Consider the following 22,818-nt stretch of genomic DNA (forward strand, 5'->3'; position numbering starts at 1 on the left):
CTTTGAGACACCAAATAACAAGATGTCAGAAGCCATCGATGTCCTGGCACAAGGTGACAGGAAGAAAGAAGAATGAAACAATATTTATTAACAGCAAGAGCCTCCTCCTGTCCTCAGGAACACCTCCTCCCTTGCCATCTGAATGGGGCCATTGGCACGTGTCCTGGTGGGCCTGGAATTCTCCGAGTAGATTGGTCCACATAAATGGCCCCCGAAACCCATAAACACAAATGGCAAAACTTCAAATGAAAACAAAAGGAAAAATACAGTTTCTATGTCATGTAAAATTTTCAGGGTTTGGCTAAAGGAAGAATGGAGCTCAGGGCCAAAGTTCAGAAGTTACTTCCTCTTTTTCTTGGGGGGTGCAGAGCTGTGTGTGGAACCACGGTTGGAACCACGGTTAGAGCCACGGCCCAAACTGTGCACAGATGCCTTCCTCTTCCGGCTCATACTTCGACTTTGTTCTTCTTCTTCCTTATAAGAACTTTCTTGGTCCGCTTTTCGGGCTTCTTCCTCCAGTTCATCCCAATCCTTTCCACTCTCTTCTTCACTACCCAACGACTCCTTAGAAGAGTCTGACTCTTCTGCTTCTGATGAATAATCTTCATCACTGTCCTCCTCTTCCTCTTCATAGTCATCTTCTGAAGGATTAAAAGTCTCATCTTCAATTTCAGACTCTGAATCCCCTTCTTCAGCATCACTCCCCTCATCCTCAGGCTCCAGAAAAGCAAGACACCTTGTTCGAAAAAGCCCTCAGGGTCATCAACATGGTCTTTATTACTTTAGTCCAGTTGAGGGACTGTACTCCTTCTGTGTACTTCAGGTTGCAGGAATTCAACCATTCCTTGATGGGTCAAGAGAGGCTACAAGAATGGCATTGATCATGGTCACTTTCTTGCTGTAGTCCTTGTAGACAATTACCATATCAAAGTTCTTCAGGTGAAACTGGACCGCTCAAAGTAAATCAGCTCTACTTCATCCAATGTCACCACAAAAGGTGGCCATTCCATAGCATTTACCAGCACACTACTAGTGGGCTAAAGGAGGCAGGTACTCCTGTAGGGAGCTCCGTTAAATCCCAAGTCCCTAAAAGGTACTTCAAATTCCAGTTCCTCCTTAGTTAGAGCCTCTACTTTCTCCATGAAATTCTAAAAGGCTGTTTTCAGTTTGTGCCTCATTTCTCGTTCCATCTGCTCAGCATAGAGGTCATCTCGGTCATGCATATGTTGATGTTTCCCTAATTCCGTGGTTATCTCTCCCACTTCTGTGTAGAACTGCACATCCATGTGCCACTTCTTCCCAAACATGATGGCATTCTTGAGGTGAAAATGCAAGACAATAATCATTACTCCGTCACAGAGCTGGAATGAAGCATGCTTAATATTATTGTACAAAATATCCACTTTGTCTCCTCGAACAGATATGAAGCGGAAGCCATTGACACGGGCCTCCAGTGAGCCTTGCAGCCTCTTTTGGGCAATATTTGGGCGAATGTATAGATCTTCCAGTTTGGAATTACTCCAGTTTAGATTGATCACCAGTGAGTCTTGTTTTACAATGCCCTCCTTCTCTTTCTCTTCAGCTTCTCGAGTTTTATAACGTTTCTGTACTTCTTTAATAATTTGGAAAGCATTCTCAAGGTTCAAGGCTGGTACTGTCTGTTCCCCGGTCATCGTATGACGCTTGGTATGTAATTTCTTCGACAAAAGTCGCTTCAGGGTTAGGAAAGATGTTGCCTTCATTCCTGCCCAGAGCACTGCCTGGGCAATAAAAGTTGATTTGCAAGTAAGTATAATCTCCTTCCACGGACATACTTATATTCTTGATTGTGGCAATGTGAAAAGGTGTTGCAATGCCAAACACAGGCATTATCACAGTCTCATATTTCTTATCGATGTAGATCTTCATTTCCCCAATATGTGGTTCCTTAGGCATCAGAGATGGGTGTTTATAGGACGCATTAGATTTGTGAGCTTTCTGAATCTCCTGTTCTCCCTTTTGTTCAGTCAATCGCCTCTTTGCTTCTTCATTGAGTTGAGCCGCTAGTTCTTTTTGATGTGCTCTTCACTTCTCTTCTGCAGTCATTTCATTCCTGTTCTTTCTGTAAGTAATGCTGCCCGAGAACCTCTTTCCAAAAGGTCCTCTGCCTCATCTTTCTCCTCCTCCTCCTCTTCCTCGTCTTCGTTCCTTAGGAAAATCCCCACATTCTTCACTTTCTTCTTCACAGAAGTGAGAACAGTAACTGGGCCATCCTCATCCATAAGCACTGTGTCACTAAGGAACAGGGCATAGGTTTTCTCTTCTGGCTTTTCCCCCTCCTTGTTAGTCAGGTCTGAGAATCCCAAACTGATGCTGAAAACCATTCCTGTCTTCAGTTTGTATTGATTTTTACTATTGATTAGTAGGAAGCTTTCATGGAATTCAATTCCCACCCCAAATCCTAGGTTTCTGGTAATTTTGTTCAGGAGTTCTGGCTTCTGCTTTTTAACCACGTCCATGACAGCATTATATACATCACATATCTTCACACCATGTCTTAATTCCTTCAGCAGCTCTTCTTGAAGCTGGAGTAAAAACTTGTAATTTTCTTGAACTTCCTGAGAAGGATCAGCCATCAAAGTGCGAACAGGTTGGAGCAGTAAGACTTGAAGCGAATACCCATGGCACAAGTGTTAGCCCCAAAATGCATGTGATTCTTGTCACTCACCACACTGAACTTGAGATTATAGTTGCCACCACTCTGAATGATAGGAGGGTAACACATTTCCACAGTAGAAGGGTCTGCCCCAGCAAGGTATTTTTTCTCTTCAACGGCCTTTTCCACAGACTCAGCCAGTTTGCTGTGTCAAACTTTCTCATCTGCATCAACTATTTCCATGACTCTTTCCTTGAAGAATTTGTTGAAGACTTCAGAAGTGATGCCGGCTGCTTTCTTCGTTAATTTGAGCTCCCCATCCTCCTTTACAGCGACGGTATATGCCACAACTGCACTGATATCTATTTTGTCAAAGCCTTCTTTGTTGAGGCAGTCATTCCAGCTCTTCATGAACTCTCCAGGGAATTTGTCTTTGCTGAACACTCCAATCTTCTTGCCATTCTTGCTTTCTTTAATGGCTTCAATCATTTTGTCAAAGCTACTCTTACTACTTTCATTCTTTTCTCATATCAGCAGTCTGATGGCAGGGGCTCCATTAGCATTCTCATTGCCCTTAGTGTTGGCAATCTGTTTCAAAAACTCCACTTTTTTCTTGCTGGCCATAAAGATGATTTTGTCATCACAAAAGACCATGGTAGTATCAGTTAGTTCGTAACCAAAGAGCCATGTCTGTAAGGCAGTTGATTTGGAATAAACAATTTCTTCATCAACACCCACTGATACAACAATGGCTCAACGTTGGCATACTCATCTTCTCCTTTCTGCCAATTGCTGTACACTCTCTTCACTCACTGATAATAAGCGTCTTTGTCCAGAGTCACAGCCATAGCCCTGGACGCCGCTTCTCCTTGGGTTCTGAGAATCACGCGATGTCCCGGCTCTGCCACCTGCTCTCAGCCCAGGAATCCCGCACTTTTATTCTTGGTTAGATTTATAATAAGCTACTAACACTTCTTATGCTACCATAAATTGCATAGTACCATTTTCTTTTTTTTCTGTTTATTGTTGTGTTATATAAGTGCAGTTGAGTTTTATATATCACTTTGTATTTAGAAAAGTTGCTTATGTCCCTTATTAATACAATAGATTCTTTTGTTTTTTCCATTTACTTTCACCTTCTCAGCTTTTTCTTGACTAGTCTAACCAGACTAGTTAACCAAAAAGAAGATTTATTTTCTACTTTTTAATATATATTTTAAAATAAAAGTAAAAATAAAATACATTTAATTTATTCTCTACTCTATATATTTATTATTATTAAATAAATTATCTAGTAATTAGACTTAATCATTTTTATCCTTTCAACTTAATCATTTTTATCCTTTAAACTTTGACTTGACATAATCATTTTTATCCTTGACTGAATCATTTTTAGCCTTTCAACTTTGTAATATGAATACCTAAGACTGTAAGTTTCCAAGAAATACAGCTTTAGCTGCACCTTGCATGTGTTAATATGTAGGATTTTTATTATCCTGCATATTAAAGTTTTAGTTAAATGGTTTAAATTTTTATTCGACTTTTTTTGACCCATAGATCATATAGACGTGTTATTAAACACTAAATGTGTGAAGTTATTCCCCTTTTTAGCCTGCTTTATTGTTTTTTTAAGTTTCTGGCTTAAGAGCACTGAGATTAGAAGACATGCCATGTATGATTTCAAGCCTTTGATGTGTATTTAAATTTTCTTTACTGACCATTGTATAGTCAATTTTGCAAATGTCTGCAAATGTTCCAAGTGTATTTGAAAAGAAGGTGTGTTTTGCAATTATTGGCTATAATGTTCTATATGTATTAGATTGGTGCAAAAGTAATTGCTGTTTTCACCATTTTTTTTAAATGTCAAAACTGCAATTACTTTTGCACCAGCCTAATATCAAAGTTTTCATTATGTTTGTATTAGTCTGTTTTCATACTGCTGTAAAGAACTGCTTGAGATTGGGTAATTTATAAAGGAAAGAGGTTTAATTGACTCACAGTTCAGCATGGCTAAGGAGGCCTCAGGAAACTTACAGTCATGGCAGAAGGTGAAGGGGAAGCAAGGCACCTTCTTCACAGGCAGCAGGAAGGAGACATTCTGAGCGAAGGAAGAAGAGCCCCTTATGAAATCACCAGATCTTGTGAGAACTCACTCACTATCATGAGAACAGCATGGGGAAAACCACCCCCATGATTCAATTACCTCTACTGATCTCTCCCTTGACACATGGGGATTATGGGGATTATAATTCAAGATGAGATTTGGGTGGAACTAAGCCTAATTATATCAATGCTGTAAATATTTTGTCTGATTTTTTAATATCAATTATGAGAAAACTGTGTTGAAGTCTAGTGCTCTGACTGTAGAATTGTTCTTTTCTCCTTATAATTCGATTAATTTTATGCCATGCATTTTAAAGTCATGTTTTAGGTAGATACAAAATAATACATACAAGTATATCTATTTGAATTGTACCTTTTGTCCTAACAACTTGATCCTCTTTCTCCCAAGCAATTATTTCAGCTTTATAGTCTATCTTGTATAATATTAATAAAGTGACATTAACTTCCTTTTAGTTAGTTTACTTGATATATTTTTTCCATTCTTTTACTTTCACCTTGTCTAAATCATTATGTGTTAGATCTATTTCTAATAAATTGCATATAATTAGATTCTTTTTAAAAATTCAATATGGTAATCTTTGTCTTTTACAGTGCATTTAGTTCATTTTTATTTAATGTAACTGCTGATATATTTGAATTTATACCTATGATTCAGGTTTTCTTTTTGTATTATTATTTATTCTTTTTTCTCTATTAGTATAGAAACTATACACTCTGTTTATATAATATTTTAAAATAGTTATTCTGTAAATTTCTACAGGCACACTTAACTAATCAAAGTCCAAATTTAGCCAATATTTTTAACCTTCTCTGGGACATTTCAAGGACCATAGGAGCTTTTGCTTCATTTATTCCTCTCCCTATTTTTGTGTTATTGTCTTTGTCTATTTTAATACTTTTTTAAACTCTAGGGATATTATTTTATTGAATCAGTGGTCTTCTAGCTTTACGTCCTCATTACCACTTTATCTTGCTCTTTATTTCTTCATTTTTCTCAGACCTTCCAGATGGAATTGCTTTCCTCTGGCTCTGAGATACATTTTTTACAGTTGACTTGAGTGTGGATCTACTGGTGGCAAACTCTCTCGGTTTTTGTCTTGTAAGAACTCTCTGGTAAATAATGAAATTAAGGCAGAAATCAAGAAGTTTTTTGTAACTAATGAGAACAAAGATACAACATACCATAATCTCTGGGACACAGCTAAGGCAGTGTTAAGAGGGAAGTTTATATTAATAGAACATCCACATCAAAAAGTTAGAAAGATCTCAATTTAACAACCTAACATCATAACTGAAAGAATTAGAGAACAATGGCAAACCAATCTCAAAGCTAGCAGAAGACAAGAAATCAAAATCGAGCTGAACCAAAAGAGATTGTGACACACACACACAAAAGAAAATTCAAAAGATTAGCAAATCTAGGAGCTGGTTTCGTGGAGAAATTAATAGGATAAACCTCTATGCACCCCTACACACACAAACTAGATAATCTAGAAGAAATAGGTAAATTCCTGGACACATCCACCCTCCCATGACTGAACCAGGAAGAAATTAAATCTCTTAACAGATAATAATGAGCTCCAAAATTCGATCAGTAATGAACAGCCCACCAACCAAAAAAAGCCCAGGACTAGAAGGATTCATAGCTAAATTCTACCAGATCTACAGAGAAGAGCTGGTATCATTCTACTGAAACTATTCCAAAAAATTGAGGAGGAGGGACTCCTCTCCAACTCATTCTATGAATCCAGCATCATCTTGATACCAAAACCTGGCAGAAATAGAAGAAAAAGGAAACCTCACGCCAATATCCTTGATGAACATTGAGCAAAAATCCTCAACAAAATACTAGCAAACTGAATCCAACAGCACATCCAAAAGCTAATCCACCACAATTAAATAGGCTTTATCTCTGAGATGCAAGGTTGGTCCAACACACACAAATCAATAAATGTGATTCATCACATAAACAGAACTAAAGACAAAAACCGTAAGATCGTCTAAATAGACATAGAAAAGGCTTTTGATAAAATTCAACATCCCTTCATATTAAAAACTCTTAATAAACTAGGTATTGAAGAAACATAATTCAAAATAATAAGAGTCATCTATGACAAACTCACAGCCAACATCATACTGAATGGGCAAAAGCTGAAACCATTCCTCTTGAAAACTGGCACAAGACAAGGATGCCCTCTCTCACCACTCCCTATGTTACATAGTATTGGAAGTCCTGGTCAGAGCATTCAGGCAACAGAAAGAAATAAAGGGCATCCTAATAGAAAGCCATCCAAATAACTGGCTATCCCTGTTTGCAGCTGACGTAATTCTATATCTAGAAAACCCCACAGTCTCAGCCCAAAAGCTCATTAAGCTAATACAAAACCTCAGCAAAATTTCAGGATACAAAATCAATATACAAAAATCACTAGCATTCCTATAAACCAATAACAGCCAATTGAGAGCCAAATCAGGAACAAAATCTCATTCACAATTGCCATGAAAGAATACAATATCTAGGAATACAGCTAACCACGGAGGTGAAAGATGTCTACAATGAGAATTACAAAACGCTGCTCAAGGAAATCAGAGATGATGCAAACAAATGGAAAACCATTCCATTCTCATGGATAGGAAGAATCAATATCATTAAAATGACCATAATGCCAAAAGCAATTTATAGATTCAATGCTATTCCTATCAAACTATCAATAATATTTTTTCGCAGAACTAGAAAAAACGGTTTTAAAGTTCATATGGAACGAAAAAAGAGCATGAATTGCCAAGGCAATCCTAAGCAAAAAGCTGGAGGCATCATACTACTGGACTTCAAACTATACTACAGGGCTACAGAAACCAAAATACCATGAAGTGGTACAAAAACAGACACATAGATCAATGGAATAAAATAGAGAGCCTAGAAATAAAGCTGCACGCCTGTGACATCTGATCTCTGACAAAGCTGACAAAGCAAACATTGGGAAAAGGACTCCCTATTCAGTAAATGGTGCTGGGATAACTGGCTAGCTATATGCAGAAGATTGAAACCGGACCCCTTTCTTACATCACATACAAACATCGACTCAAGATGGATTAAAGACTTAAAAGTAAAACTGAAAACTAAGTTATAAACACCCTGGAAAACAATCTAGGCAATAGCATCTGGACATGGGAACTGGCAAAGATTTGATGAAGAAAATGCCAAAAGCAATTGCAACAATAGCAAAGATTGACAAGTTGTATCTAATTAAACTTAATTAACAGCTTCTGTACAGTGAAAGAAACTATCAGCAGAGTGAAGAGACAAGACAACCTACAGAATAGGAGAAAATATTTGCAAACTATGCATCTGAAAAAGGTCTAATATCCAGCATCTCTAAGGAACTTAAATTTACAAGAAAAAACCAACCTCATTACAAAGTGGGCAAATGACATAAACTGACACTTTGCAAAAGAAGGCATACATGGGGCCAACAAGCATATGAAGAAAAGCTTGATATCACTGATCACTGGAGAAATGCAAATCAAAACCCCAATGAGATACCATCTCACACCAGTCAGGATGGCTATTATTAAAAAGCCAAAAAATAACAGATGCCGGCAAGGTTGTGGAGAAAAAGGAACACTTAATATACTGCTGGTGGGAGTGTAAATAAGTTCAACCATTGTGGAAAGCAGTGAGGCACTTCCTCAAAGAACTAAAAGCAGAACTACCATTTGACCCAGCAATCCCATTATTTGGCATATACCCAGAGGAATATAAATTGTTGCATCATAAAGGCACATGCATGCATATGTTCACTGCAGTGCTATTCACAAGAGCAAAGACATGGAATCTACCTAAGTGCCCATCATTTGTGGACTAGATTAAAAAAAATATGATACACATACACCATGGAATACTATGCAGCCATAAAAAAGAACAAGATTGGCCGATTGCAGTGGCTCACACCTGTAATCCCAGCACTTTGGGAGGCCAAGGCAGGCGGATCACAAGGTCAAGAGATCAAGACCATCCTGGCCAACGTGGTGAAACCCTGTCTCTACTAAAAATACAAAAATTAGCTGGGCGTGGTGGTGTTTGCCTGTAGTCCTAGCTATTCAGGAGGCTGAGACAGGAGAATTGCTTGAACTCGGGAGGTGGAGGTTGCAGTGAGTCGAGATCATGCCACTGCATTCCAGACTGGCAACAGAGCAAGACTCTGTCTCAAAAAAAAAAAAAAAAAAAAAAAAAAAAAAAAAAAAAAAAGACAGGAACATGGATAGAGCTGGAGGCCATTATACTTAGCAAAGTAATACAGGAACAGAAAACCAAATACATGTTCTCAGTTATAGGTGGGAGCTAAATGATGAGGACGCATGGACATATGGACATAAAGAAGAGAACAGCAAATACTGGGGCTACTTGAGGTTGGAGGGTGGGAGGAGGGAGAGAAGCAAAAAAACAATAATAACTTTTGGGTATTAGACTTAGTACCTGGGTGACAAAATAATCTGTACAACAAATTCCCATGACAGGAGTTTACTTATGTAACAAATCTGCACATGTACCCCGATCCTAAAATAAATTTTTTTTAAACTGTCTTTATCTCATTCTCCCTGAAAGGTATTTTAATGAATATAGAATTATAATGTGATAGTGGTTTTCTCTCAGCACATTCCAACTAGTATTCTATTATCTTCTCACTTCCATTAATTTTGTTGGGATGAAAGCTATCAGACCAACTGTACCTCTTTTAAAATTAATCTTTGCTTCTGGCTGTTATTTTTACCAGCTTCTCTTTTAATTTTATATTTTGCAGTTTCACTGGAAATTTTTATCCTATTTTACATTTGTTGAGATTTTCGTATTTGTGTTTTCATCACTTCTGGAAAACTTTTAGCTATTAATTATTGGGATTTAAAAATTCTCTCTTTTTACTACTTCTAGATCTCTGATTTAGTATTTGTTAAATCACCTCCCTCTCTTTTCTATATTTCCTCATCTCTATTCCAAATTTTCTAACTTTTCAAAAATCTGTGCTGCATTCTGGACTATTTCTTTTGAACTATCTCCAATTCACAAATTCTCTTTTTAGTTGAGTCTAACCGACTGTAAAACCCATATATTTACTTTTCAATTTTGCTTATTGTGCTTCTCATTTTTAGAAGATACTTTTTTTCTGCAAATCTATTTTGTCATTACTCCATGTTTCTATTTTCTGAACAAAATTTTAATTTTGTCTCTTATTTTTTAAACCATTATATGTTAAATCTGTTGGGGATCAGTATTGTGTAGCCTGTGTTTGTAATTTAAGCATCTGAGGTCTTTGTGGATACAATTTTTCTTTCTGATTTTTGTTTATGATACCTAGTTTCCTTGAACAGTTCACAAAGAAATATGTCAACTACTTATTTTCCTGGAAATTTATTTGTGAGAGTTATCTGAGGTCTAGAGTTAAGGTGATGTGTAACGTGTGTGTGTATGTGTGTATACACATACACATACACACACACACCTATATATATTCTGAAAGGAATCTCTGGATCAGAAAACAGAGCCTTTATTACCCACAAAGTATCTTTGTACCTGCAACCTAATTCTCAATAGGGTGATGTAATAAGGGCTAGACGTTCACCTGTGCATGCAGTGGGATTGTACCATAGGAGAGGATCGCTGAAATTATGAGACTTGGAGCTTATATAGGGTGAGAGAGAGAAAGCTTTACTCTGAAGTATAAATGAATCCTCTCTGGGGAAGAGAGGGAGGAAGAAGATCTTAGTTTTTACCTCCCTAGAATGCAGAAATGTAAGCAAATGGCTTCTAGGGAGACAAATTTCTAAGCCTTTGCAGAACAATATCCTGTTGCTTCCATGGCAGCTCTGGTGTTAAGTCAGCCTTTAACTATTTTGCCAGTGCTTTTGCCCAGAAAGCCTGTACCACACAGCAATGTAAAAATATTCACAGAAAATTGTTTTCCAACAGGTGGTCCTCCCCAGAGTTTAGCACCCTTTGCTTGCACCAAGTGCCTCAGGTTATAGGCAATCTGGCACCCATTTAACCTCATCTAAGTTAAATTAATAGCTTGAGGTATATTGAGCCACTCAGATAACATATATTAACAAATTTGAAAGAGAAAAAATACTTGTTTTATGTTATCTCAGAGATAAATCCCTCCTCCCTCATGAGTTCTCAGCGCCAAAGTAAATTTTCTTGTATCCTGGGAAGTGAGTGGGGTAGTGTAGCGCAGATTTAACTCTGAGCTTTCTCTTTGCTCTTCATAATCTGCAAGGGTCTGAGTAATGAAGTTTAAGTTTGTCAGGTTCAGCAAATGTCACAGGGTCAAAGTGGTTACAGTGCTATGCTTACCATCATTTCTCTTTAACTTGGAGATTAGCCTATCTTGTCTGCTCCTTGACATTTTAAGATGATTTACCATATTTAAAATCTATCATTTTAATTATTTTAATGGAAGGGTTGAACCTACCGTTTTACTAGCATTCCTGCTTATATACCTCCTAAGCATCTCTGAAATACACTTAACTCTTCCTGTTTCTTCTTCCATCTCTCCAGTTCAAGTTCCCCCCAGTTCTCACCCGAATTGCTGCAGTAGCCCGTCTGTGTTTTCTAAATCTGCAAATATGATGCACTCAGTTCTATAGACTCTAGTCAGATTTGTAAAAGCTTATATGTTGGTATATATTGCATATATGTGTATATATTTGATTATATATGTTTATACACTATTATATGTACATAATATATATTTTTACACATACATATTAATGTTTATATATTACACATAAATATTAATATATGTATATGTAATACATATATATAAACATACATAATCAAATATATAATATAAATATATAATATAATATATAAATATATAATCAAATATTCAAATATACTCAAATGTATATGTTTGATTATATATATATTTGATTATGTCATCTCCCCATATCCCAAACCCTTCACCAGCTTCTCATTATTCACAAGAATAACGCCTACATATAACTATTTGGTTTGACTCCATTTTTTTCCCAAGATGTTCCAGAATCACTATTTCTCTTGCTTTTGTACCCCGCCAGGCTGGCCTATGTTCAATGTTTTGTGTACCTCATATTCCATGCTTTTTTCTGACATGGAACCTTTGAATGTACCTTTCCCTCTGCCTGCAATGCTATGCTTCCTGCTCCACTCCCACTTAGCTCTTCCTCCGTTCAACTATTACTTCCTTAGGGACTTTCTCACACCTCCTTTTCTCATCAAGTTCTTTTGTCATGGACCCTCAAGGTATTACTTGCTTTCTTTTCTGGGCACTTTTCGCAGCTGTAATTGTATATGTGTCTGTTTTCTTTGCCTGTCTTCATGTAGGCTCTAAGCTGCATGAGGGCAGAACCACATCCGTTGGGCTCACCGTTACAGCTAGTCCTTAACATCTAGTGCAACTCTGGTACTTGGGTCATTGAAGGTAGTAAATATAAACATATTTACTAAATAGGTAAAGGAACACAATGTTGATTATATCTTGTACGTTATATGGTGAAATCCTCTATAGAGAGTTACCATATGATACACTTGTGAGATAGTCAAAGGAAGAGTAAAAGCATATAGAAAATATTGCCTATGATATTTTTGTGTTAAATATAACAGATTATTGGCCTATTAGGTCAGAGATCTCACATTCTTCAAAAATGTTAGTTTTCTTTAATAATATACGATGATTTTGGATGACAGCATAGGTAATTCATTCTAAGAAGAGGTAATGTGACATGATAAAGGGCTGTACAAATGGTGGGGCTTCAGATCCTGTAAATCCTAGTATGAACAGTGTCATAATGAAGTTGTTTTCTAATACTCTTGACAGAGGCTAAAACTAGGAAAGAAAAATGGCTTATCTCATGATGTATTCTCTATGATAATGTATTTTCTATGATGATGTATATTAGAATTGTATTCTTTTTAGATGTAAAAGTAGTGTAGAACAATCACTAAGAACATAGACTTGAGAATCATGTCTGCCTTAATATTCAGGCTCAAACACTTATCAGTTCTATGGTCATTACAGAGTTAGATAAGTTCTCTACACCCGAGGTGACTTGGTTGTCAAATGAAATTAATAATAATATCAACCTCATAAGGTTGTTGTAAGGATAACAAGAGTTAGCCCATATAAAGTGTATAAACTAGTGCCTGATAAATAGTAAACTATTAAAAAAATTAGTCACTATTATTACTGCCTGTGATATATATGGATTTTTAAATTAAGAAGTTTTACACTTGCAGTGTGGACATTGAGGCTATATTATTTCTGGATAGTTTCCTCTTATAGATCAAATTTAAGGTCACGCTTGAAGTCAGAAGACTTAGATTTGAATCCAAACCACTAAATGTGACCATGAGTACAACCTGAATCATACTTACATCTGTAATGTAGAGGATGATAATACCTACCTGAGAGGGTTGTTTTAAAGTTTCCAAACATGGTAGATAGTCTAACTGCTCCAATCAGATCTCCTAGTTTCCCTTTGTAGTGAGATATTATTTTGAATATTAATTTTTTTCCTAATATCTGCCCAGTTGGAAATTGGTCAGAGGCATTTGTTGCTTGAGGAGAATTAGGATTGTGCATAACAAGCATTTAGAGAAAGAATCAACTAATATTTCAACTTTGACATCAAAATAGGCTTTTGGAGCCTGATATGGTTTGGCTGTGTTACTCCCAAATCTCACCTTGAATTGTAGCTCCCATAATGCCCACATGTCCTGGGAGGGACCCGGTGGGAGGTAATTAAATCATGGGGATGAGTTTTTTCCATGCTGTTCTCATGGTAGTGAATAAATCTCATGAGATCCGATGGTTTTATAAAGGGCAGTTCCCCTACCTGCCACCATGTGAGATGTGCCTTTGCTCTTCCTTCACCTTCTGCCATGATTGTGAGGCCTCCCCAACCATGTGGAACTGTAAGTCCATTAAACTTCTTTTTCTTTATAGATTACCCAGTCTCAAGTATGTCTTTATTAGCAGAGTGAGAACAGACTAATACAGAGCCCTCCTCAAAAACAGTAATTTTGAAAATAATATTTTTATTTGGAAAAGTCAACCTTTAATGGGGAGAAGAAAAGGCTCTTGATTCAAGAAGGACTCAGAATGAAGCAGAACATAGATAATATGTCATAACAATAAGCCAGAAAGAGAGTAGGGAACTCCTCAGTCCACCCCACCTGTCCTGGATGGTGATAGTGAAGGTGGTTAATTTAGGGGTGAGTTGTGTGGCTACTCAATGAACATCACTTTAAAAGAAAGGAAGGAGAAGAGAGACCAGCAAATTAGCATCAAAAGAACCACTATCACTGACTTTATCAAGCCCTATTTGGCTCTGCAGGAGCTAAACTGGTATCTACGGATGCTGTGTTGCCATTTGGGCAACCACCACATACCACTTGTGTTGAGAAGCCATGCTACCTGCTCAGGTAGCTGTCAAGGGAGAGTCTTACAGACACAACTGCCTGCATGTCCATGAATCCTGCAGCAAAAAAGACATCTGTTCATCCCGCAAGATTTTGCTAACTCTCATCCAAGCAGCCCCATTGTGAACAGAACACTCAATTTTTAATGGTACAGGCATTTTATGACCCCTGAGAACAGCAGGTAAGTGGTGGTATGGAGTTGAAAGAGAATTCTCCCAGCATCCGTATCTGGATTGGAAGGGTAGATGGTGAAATACCCATCACACCTGATTCCCTTTTATCCCCTCCCCAGGTCCAGTGAGTAAACTCTCACTTATCCTTATAGATAGATCTCAATTTTCTCATTTACCCTTATTTTTTTCCATACATTCTCAAGGAAGTGTCGGTTATCCCTTCTTTTTGGGATAAACCACTATAGTTTGTATTCTAGCATTTGTCATAGTATGCTGCCAGTATTTGTTTACATTTGTTTCCACTTCTAGACTATGCAATTAATAGTGTTATTTAATCTTGGCATCTCCAGCATATAATTTCTGACACATTGAAGACTCTTAGCCATTGCCAAATCAATGAATGAAAGTATACATATATTAATATGAATATGTGAATGTATATTATTTTTTCTTACAAACATAATATTAAGGCTTACTTTCTGCAAAATTTAGAAAATTCAGAATAAATATAAGTTTTGTAGAAACTGTAGAATCAACAACTAAGTATTATGATATTTGCCTGCTAAGAGTTGGGACCATCTGGTTTTATACAAAAAAAAAATAATAATAATAATAAGGTATTTCCTCTGTTACCAAGCGAGGTAATATTGGTGCTCAAAAAGGCTCTCAGGTCCCCTAGCTTTCATGCTCTCTTTATTCCTGTGGAATATCAATTTTTCTAGCTACTAGCTTTTATAGTTTTATGTATACCGATTTACGATTTTCTAGCCTAAAAATATGGACTCCACAGGTTGAAGACTCACAATTAATTGGTAAACCATTTATTAAGTTCAAACTACTGACCAGACTTGAAAGATTTATGTTTTCCTCCGTATTACCTGATTTCTTTTTTTTTTTTTTTTAGGCCTCAAGGTGTTTTTATTTTTATTTTTATTTTTTATTTATTTATTTATTTTTTTGAGATGGAGTCTTGCTCTGTTGCCCAGGCTGGAGTGCAGTGTTGTGATCTCAGCTCGCTGCAAGCTCCACCTCCCGGGTTCATGCCATTCTCCTGCCTCAGCCTCCCAAGTAGCTGGGACTACAGGTGCCCGCCACCATGCCCAGCTAATATTTTGTATTTTTAGTAGAGACGGGGTTTCATCACGTTAGCCAGGTTGGTCTCCATCTCCTGACCTCGTGATCCACCCACCTTGGCCTCCCAAAGTGCTGGGATTACAGGCGTGAGCCACTGCACCCGGCCAAGGTGGTTATTTAAAAAATATTTTCAGCTGGGCACAGTGGCTCATGCCTGTAATCCAAGCACTTTGGGAGGGCGAGGCTGGCAGATCACTTGAGGTCAGGAGTTTGAGACCAGCCTGGTTAACATGGTGAAACCCCATTTCTACTAAAAATACAAAAAATTAGCCGGGCGTGATGGCACGTGCCTGTAACCCCAGCTACTCGGGAGGCTGAGGCATGAGAATCACTTGAACCTAGGAGGCGGAGGTTGCAGTGAGCCAAGATCGCACCATTGCACTCCAGCTTGGCCAACAAGAGCAAAACTTCGCCTCAAAAAATTTTTTTTTCTGATAATTACTATATGCTTTAGCATGTATTGTAGATCAAAACACCTATGTAAGGGACTGGAACATTAAAAGCCACATTTGCATTTCATAGTAGATATGTACATTTTCTGGAATTATATGGTCAGATTAGATGTCTTATACTACTCTTCCTATATTTCTTGACATTTTTCTAGTTTGAATACATATACAAGAACTTTGCTCAGTAACATTAGCAGTTTACATTGTTTATTTCACAATGCCTTAATTTCCATAGGGAGGAGGGGTACATTGTGAATTACACAGATCTGAGAACCTCCTCTTATTTACTCATCTGATTTCCATGGCCATGAATAAAATACAGTTGACTTTTGAACAACAGGAGTTTAAAACATGTGGGTCTACTTATGCATGAATTTTATTTTGCCTCTGCCCCCGCTGAGAGAGTTAGACCAACTCCTCTACTTCCTGCTCTTCCAGCCTACTCAACATGGAAACAACCGGGATCAAGACCTTTGCAGTGATCCACTTCTACTTAATAGATAGGAAATATATTTTCTCTTCCTTATGAATTTATTAATAACATTTTCTTTTCTCTAGCTTAATTCATCTTAAGAATACAGTACATAATGTGTATAACGCAAAAAATATGTGTTAATTGACTGTTTATGTTATTGGTAACAGTTCTGATCAACAGTAGGCTATTAGTAGTTAAGTTTTTGGGGACTCAAAAGTTATATGTGCATTTCCAACTGTGTGTATGTGGAGGGGTGCTTCCTACTGCCCATGTTTTTCAAAGATCTACTGTATACCTAGTTACACAAACGAGGGGAAATGGCAGGAATGGCTTGCTTATTTATCTTCAAACATCAGTAGTAGAAAAATTATAGATACAATTCTATAAAATTTATTTTATAAATATTTGCAGCCATAATCAAGAAATAATCTTTCATTTCATTTCATATGCAGAGATTTTGCAAAAAGAGTAATATACATTTAGTAGTCCTTTTCATGTGCATTTGTATATAATCAAATAGTTGCCTTTACTGGATAACATAGGGTCACCTGGGCCTACCATTTTCATTTGGTTCTTTAAATATTCAATGTGAGAATAAGATATAAAATGAGACCATGAGGAAAAGAAAGAACTTTGTAGATGCAGATTTAATTGGTTATAAAGTCAATTTATACCTCTACTTTAAGAACTTGTATGTTTCTGCTTAAAACTATTTATAAATGTTCTGTTATAAGCTTGTTGTTTTAATGATGTGAATGAAGATAGTTTGCAAAGTTGGAAATGAGTAAGGGTCAGATTCAGCCTTCAAAAAATACAAAAATGTGTAACTAAATATTGTAGTGCTAACGCTGAGGATTGTAGTGCAAGTCATTTTAAGCTGTTATATCTAGATACCATAACCTGGAGTGGCTTAAACAACAGAAACTTATTTCTCACAGCTCTGGAGGGGAGGACTCCAGCATGGTCATTCTGGTGAGGGCTGTTTTTCTGGATTTCTTACGTGGCAGGGTGAGGGGGCAGGGGGAGGAAGTAAGCTCTCTCCTGCCTCTTCTTATAGGAGCACCAACCCCATCATGAGGGCTCCATCTTTATCTAATTACCTCCCAAAGGCCCCATCTCCAAATACCATCACATTGGAGATTGGGGTTTTAGTATACACATTTTGGGGGGACACAAACATGTAATCCATAACACAGGAAAATAAGCAAAATGGCTGAGGGTGTAGATGTAAAAATAGTTGTTGCAGACTGGAGAGAAGCATTGAGAAAGAATTCTCAAAGATTGGAGCAATTTGGTTTGAATTTCTTGAAAGTTCATTGTTGAAAACTGAATTAGGAATCTGTAGAATTTGCATTCCTCATGCCAACTGCAGTATATCCAGATCAAAAGTGTGGACCAAAAGCATGCATTGGAAGTATCACAAGGTAGCCAGTTAAAAATGGGCCAAGTTATTTAGCCTTCAATTCCTGTATGGATTAATTATCTAGTTGACAGATAAATTATTTATTCAACAAACTTTTTTGTAGTCTTACTTTGTTCTAGGTTCTCTACTGTTGTGTTAGTTCATTCTCATGCTGCTATGAAAAAATATCTGAGAGTGGGTAACTCGTAAGGGAAAGAGGTTTAATTGACTCACAGTTCCACATGGCTGGGAAGGCCTCAGGAAACTTACAATCATAGCAGAAGGGGAGGCAAACACATCCTTTTTCACATGGTGGCAGGAGAGGGAAGTGCAAGCAGGGAAAATGCCAGACATAAAACCTTCAGATTTTGTGAGAACTCACTCATTATCATGAGAGCCGCATGGGGGAACTGCCTCCATGATCTAATCACCTCCCATGAAGTCCCTCCCCAACACATGGAGTACAATTTGGATTTGAATTGTAATTTGGATTACAATTCAAAATGAGATTTTGGTGGGGACAGAGAGCCAGACCATATCAACTTAGCTGTATAGTATAGAAATGAATGAAAACTAGTACCCTCCTCCAGGAGCTGAGAGAGCTATTTGACCAGTGCCCTGCCAATGGAGAGTAGCAGATCAATGAAAGAATCCAAGTGTTATGACTGCTGATTTAGTACTCTTTCTAGAAGCAATATTGCTTCTGAAGTTTGATAGTCTAACCAATAAGGGGGTATGCTCAACAGTAAAGTAAGCAAATCAATACCTCTAACTTATGGTAGGTTAATAAGGGCCTAGATATTTGGAGCTGTGAAAAACAAACTTGCAGAATCTGAGGTAATGGGCCCTAGAGTTTCTACAATATGGGTGAAATTCTAAACCCAAGGAACATCCCCAAACACAACTACTAAAACATCAAAAGTATTGGCTTTAAAATACAAAAGCAGTAAAGCAAGTATTTAAAGTATCAAGGCAAGTATTTAAATGTAATTGAGGTCCTTTCTTAATTACTTAATTAAATCACTTCTACATATGGGGACTAGGAAATCTTCAATTTCCAGCTTGAACAGCTCTTCCATGCTCCTTGCTGTAGGGAAGGACTTTTAAGACTTGGTGGCTGACTGCACATACATCTCTTCATGAGGAGAATAAAGGAGTCAAAGCAGGGCAAAGGGAACTCACAATTACTGAGTATCATCCATGGGCCCCGAGTTTTATGTGTGTCATGACATTTAATCATCAAAACAACCTTATAGAGTGGCAATTATTGTCTTCATTTTACTGAAAACTAAATTCAAATTTTAAAATACTATGCCCAAGGATGCACATTGTAAATGACAGAGCCAGAAATTGAGACAAGCTGATCTAATTCCAAGGTTCATGTTCTTTGCAGCATATCCTGCCACCTCCAGGGATTAGAGAAAAATTTGAATGAGCGAAAAAACATCCGAAGGTAAAGCAGGGAAGATGGAAGTTGGGAATGGCTAACATTTTAATTTTTGTTTAATTATCACATATATCAGCAGAAGATTTGGGTTTATAATGCTCATTATTCTCTGATAAAAAATTCACGTTTCAACAAGCGGTGTCAGGAACCAAACTCAGTTCCCTCACTCACCTCTGTTGTACCCAGAAGCAAACTCTAATACTCTTAGTTTTCTGAGAGACTATACATTCACTGAGAAATAAGAAGATAAAATCCTGGGCTCTGGAAGCAGATAGCCTGTGTTTAAATCCCACCTTTGCCACCAACTTGATATATGTGGACAAATTATTTAACCTTTGTGTGCCTTGGTTGTCTCAAGAGGGATACTAATAGTAATGCCTAACTCTTACACTTGGGAATAAATAAAATAATACATATAAAGAACTTAACACAGTCCAGTCCATAGTGAGTGCTCAAGAAACACTAGTGACATCTTTATGTTGTTAAACTGAATTTGATCCATTTCAAGGATCAGTAAAAAAGTTCACTGATCAATTTGGAGAACTCATACCCACCCCTCAGAGCTTATATGTTTAGTGTTTGCGAGTCCTAAATTGGAAGAAGATCATTATTGATGTCCAGGCTCATGTGGCCTATTCAGAGACGGTAGCTCTACTCCAGAAATTAGGCTTCTCCATGGCTTTTCAGCACTACCTAAATTGGAGCCACTTCTCTTCAAGATTCTACCACTCATTTGATTGTGGTCAGGTCATCACCAATCTTAGAAACCCAAATCTGACAATCTTCTTTCCCAGTGTTAGGGATCTAACCATGAATTTTAAGTTTGAGCCATTCCCTTTTCCAAATGCTCTGTTCTTGCCTTTTCTCAGATACCTCAGCCTACCTCTTCTTAAAATACAAGCTCCTGTGGGCATTATCTTCAAGATTCACACTTTGTCTGGCATATTCTCTTGTCTGGCTCTAAGGAAAGTGTTGTTTCTTCACCAGGGGTGGGAGTGGTGAAAAGGCAGATACTGGAACTTTAGAAACCGTGGTCTGTCCTTCTTGGGGGAGGAGAGACAGGTGCCTTTATTATTTCCTAGAGAGATTCCTTCAGAAAAAAGGAAAAAACCTCGACAATGAGCTTTCCCAATAAATTACCTCGTAATTACCATGCTATCTGTAAGATACTGTAGGAAATATGGAGAATAATATGATATATTTCTTCAAAGAGGTTATTCTCTAGTTAGTCAAAGGAGACCAAGTCAAGGCAAAACAATTGAGATACTTGGGATTCCTGGAAATTCTATCAAATATCTGAATATCTTTCCAGTGATTTTAAAACGTGACAATTTTATCTAAGAATAGCTTGGAAGGTTATATATCTCAGCCTGAAGATATACTTTGATGGCCGTAATCTTTGCCTTTCTGCTTCAGTGATATGGAGACGGATTGGATGCCAGGGTGTCAGAGAATCCGCCTAGCTGATTAGGCTTCCATAGACATAACAAAGGCCATACTTTAAATTAGCTCCAACAGTCTAATCAGAGTGAACAGACTACTTGAATCTGTGATGGAGACATATTGGCAGCCGATGAAGGCTGACTAGAGGGATTCTGGTGAAAAACCAAAGTATATAAATGCTAAAAGCAGTTTGATTCTAGTGTGAGGATTAAGGGTGATTTAGAAGAAAATGTTTATGTTAACAATTCATTTCTATCTTAATTTCATTTTCTTTAAAGTTTAGCTTTACATATATGAATTTTAAGAATCATACAAAATAATTTTTTCTCATCTATTTAATGAGTGACTTAAAAATATATATTTCAAAATAATTACACTCAGGAGCATTTTGATAGCACAGATCACATCATCAAGATGCCCACTTCCATCTGAAGCAAAATGCAGTAATTGAAGATTCAGATCTTTTGATTGAAGAAGCCAATTACATATTGATTCTGCAACCTGGTACACATTCATAATCTAAGAAAAACGCACATTACTTGGCATGAAAGCCATTAAACTTATTCTCATAATGAACTTTTCTAGATATGTCCATTTGTTCACGTGTTTTAAAACATAGATTAAAAAAACTATCCTAAGTCGGGTTTCCTGGGAAACAAAATCTGAGTGGAGGTTTCCATGCAGGAGGTTTATTGGCAAGTGCTCTCAGGATCAACACCTGTGATGGAGTGAAGGGAGGAGAAAGGGTAGAAGGCAGAGCTGAGTTGTGTTGCAATCACAAGAAAGGCTCATCAGATTCTAAGGAGAGCTCTGGAACTGGGATGATCCTTCAGAGCTAGACCTTTCTTCCTATTCATCTAACAGTGATTGGATGTGGGGAGCTGTCTATAGGAAGCGGGGGTGATCTTGGGTGAGAATGCTCTCTTCTGCTGAGAACAACTGCCAGAGGACTCAACTGAGCACCTTTAACCATTAGCTGAGGCTTCTTAGCAGGTGAGGGAATGAGTGCCTCAGCATCCATTATAGTCCACCCACTCAGTTTCTTAAGTTCATTTATTTTCATGATAAATTCTGGGAACAGCTCCTCTGGCATTCGGATTGATCTCTTTTACTGAGGAAGAGTTGCCTGAGAATGGTTAGTGGGATGCAACACAGCACCGTCTCTGCAATTGGTCTCAAGACTGGAACTGGTACTCATTGTCTCTCTTCTCTCCTATCCTCTGCTACACATTTTCCCCATCCTTGGCGGCCATCTCTTTTGATCTAGATTACTGAACCAGATGAAATGATCCAGACTTAAGCCCTGAGGAATCTGAATCCCTGATTACTATACCCGTGGCTGCTGCACATATCCATTTATCAATAAATTTGGGGAAGGGAGGTACTAAACATATGCCCCCATTGCTTAAGAGTAGCCATATCTCCCCCTATTGATCAAAATTCATTACCTCTAAAAATATGGTGACTCCTTTCCTTCCCTGGTCATCTCTTGGCATGAGGAGCCTGATGTAACCCAGTAACAGGCTTAGCTTAAAGTTTAATCAAATTATTGTTTTGTTCTCCGGTTAAAACACTTCCCTCTTGAAACTAGACCACTAAACCAATAAAGCCCAGAGTGGCAATAATGGAAATCACTAATTCCCCACATGGGATCACTTCTATTTCTAGTTTATTTACTGAGGACATAATAAAATATGACTGCAGATCTAGGATCTACAGTGCATTTTGAAGAATATTGCTCTATTCATGTATAGAATAATCTCCTAATTCTTACCTCACTTTTGCCTTTACAAGGCTGTTCCATCACTCTATCAAACCTGTAGTTTCTGGATGGTGTGGTATGGGATAGGTCCGTGGACGTATGTTCTCTTTTATATTTTCCTTTCTGTAAAGTGGGTCTCTTGATCTGGAGCAATTTTAGATAAAATGTCATGATGGTGGGTCAAAGACTGTAACCCCTGACAATAGTGAGACAAATCCGTACTTGGAATATATGTCCATTTTGGTCAAGATGAATAACTGCCCCTTCCAGACTACAGGGGTCCAATGTAATTAGCCTGACACAAAGTGGCTGTTCTG

At 37.5% G+C, this 22,818-nt stretch overlaps 1 protein-coding gene and 1 pseudogene across 13 annotated transcripts in view; one reads left to right on the forward strand and one right to left on the reverse strand.

Annotated features, from left to right (window-relative positions):
• The window catches only part of MGST1 (microsomal glutathione S-transferase 1), a 263,100-nt gene that overhangs the window by 51,942 nt on the left and 188,340 nt on the right, over positions 1–22,818 (forward strand). The gene's annotated exons all lie outside the window — the stretch shown is intronic.
• On the reverse strand, positions 112–3,498 carry LOC100609176 (FACT complex subunit SPT16-like; annotated as a pseudogene).

Source organism: Pan troglodytes, chromosome 10 (assembly GCF_028858775.2).
Source record: "Pan troglodytes isolate AG18354 chromosome 10, NHGRI_mPanTro3-v2.0_pri, whole genome shotgun sequence".
Lineage (NCBI taxonomy): Eukaryota > Metazoa > Chordata > Mammalia > Primates > Hominidae > Pan > Pan troglodytes.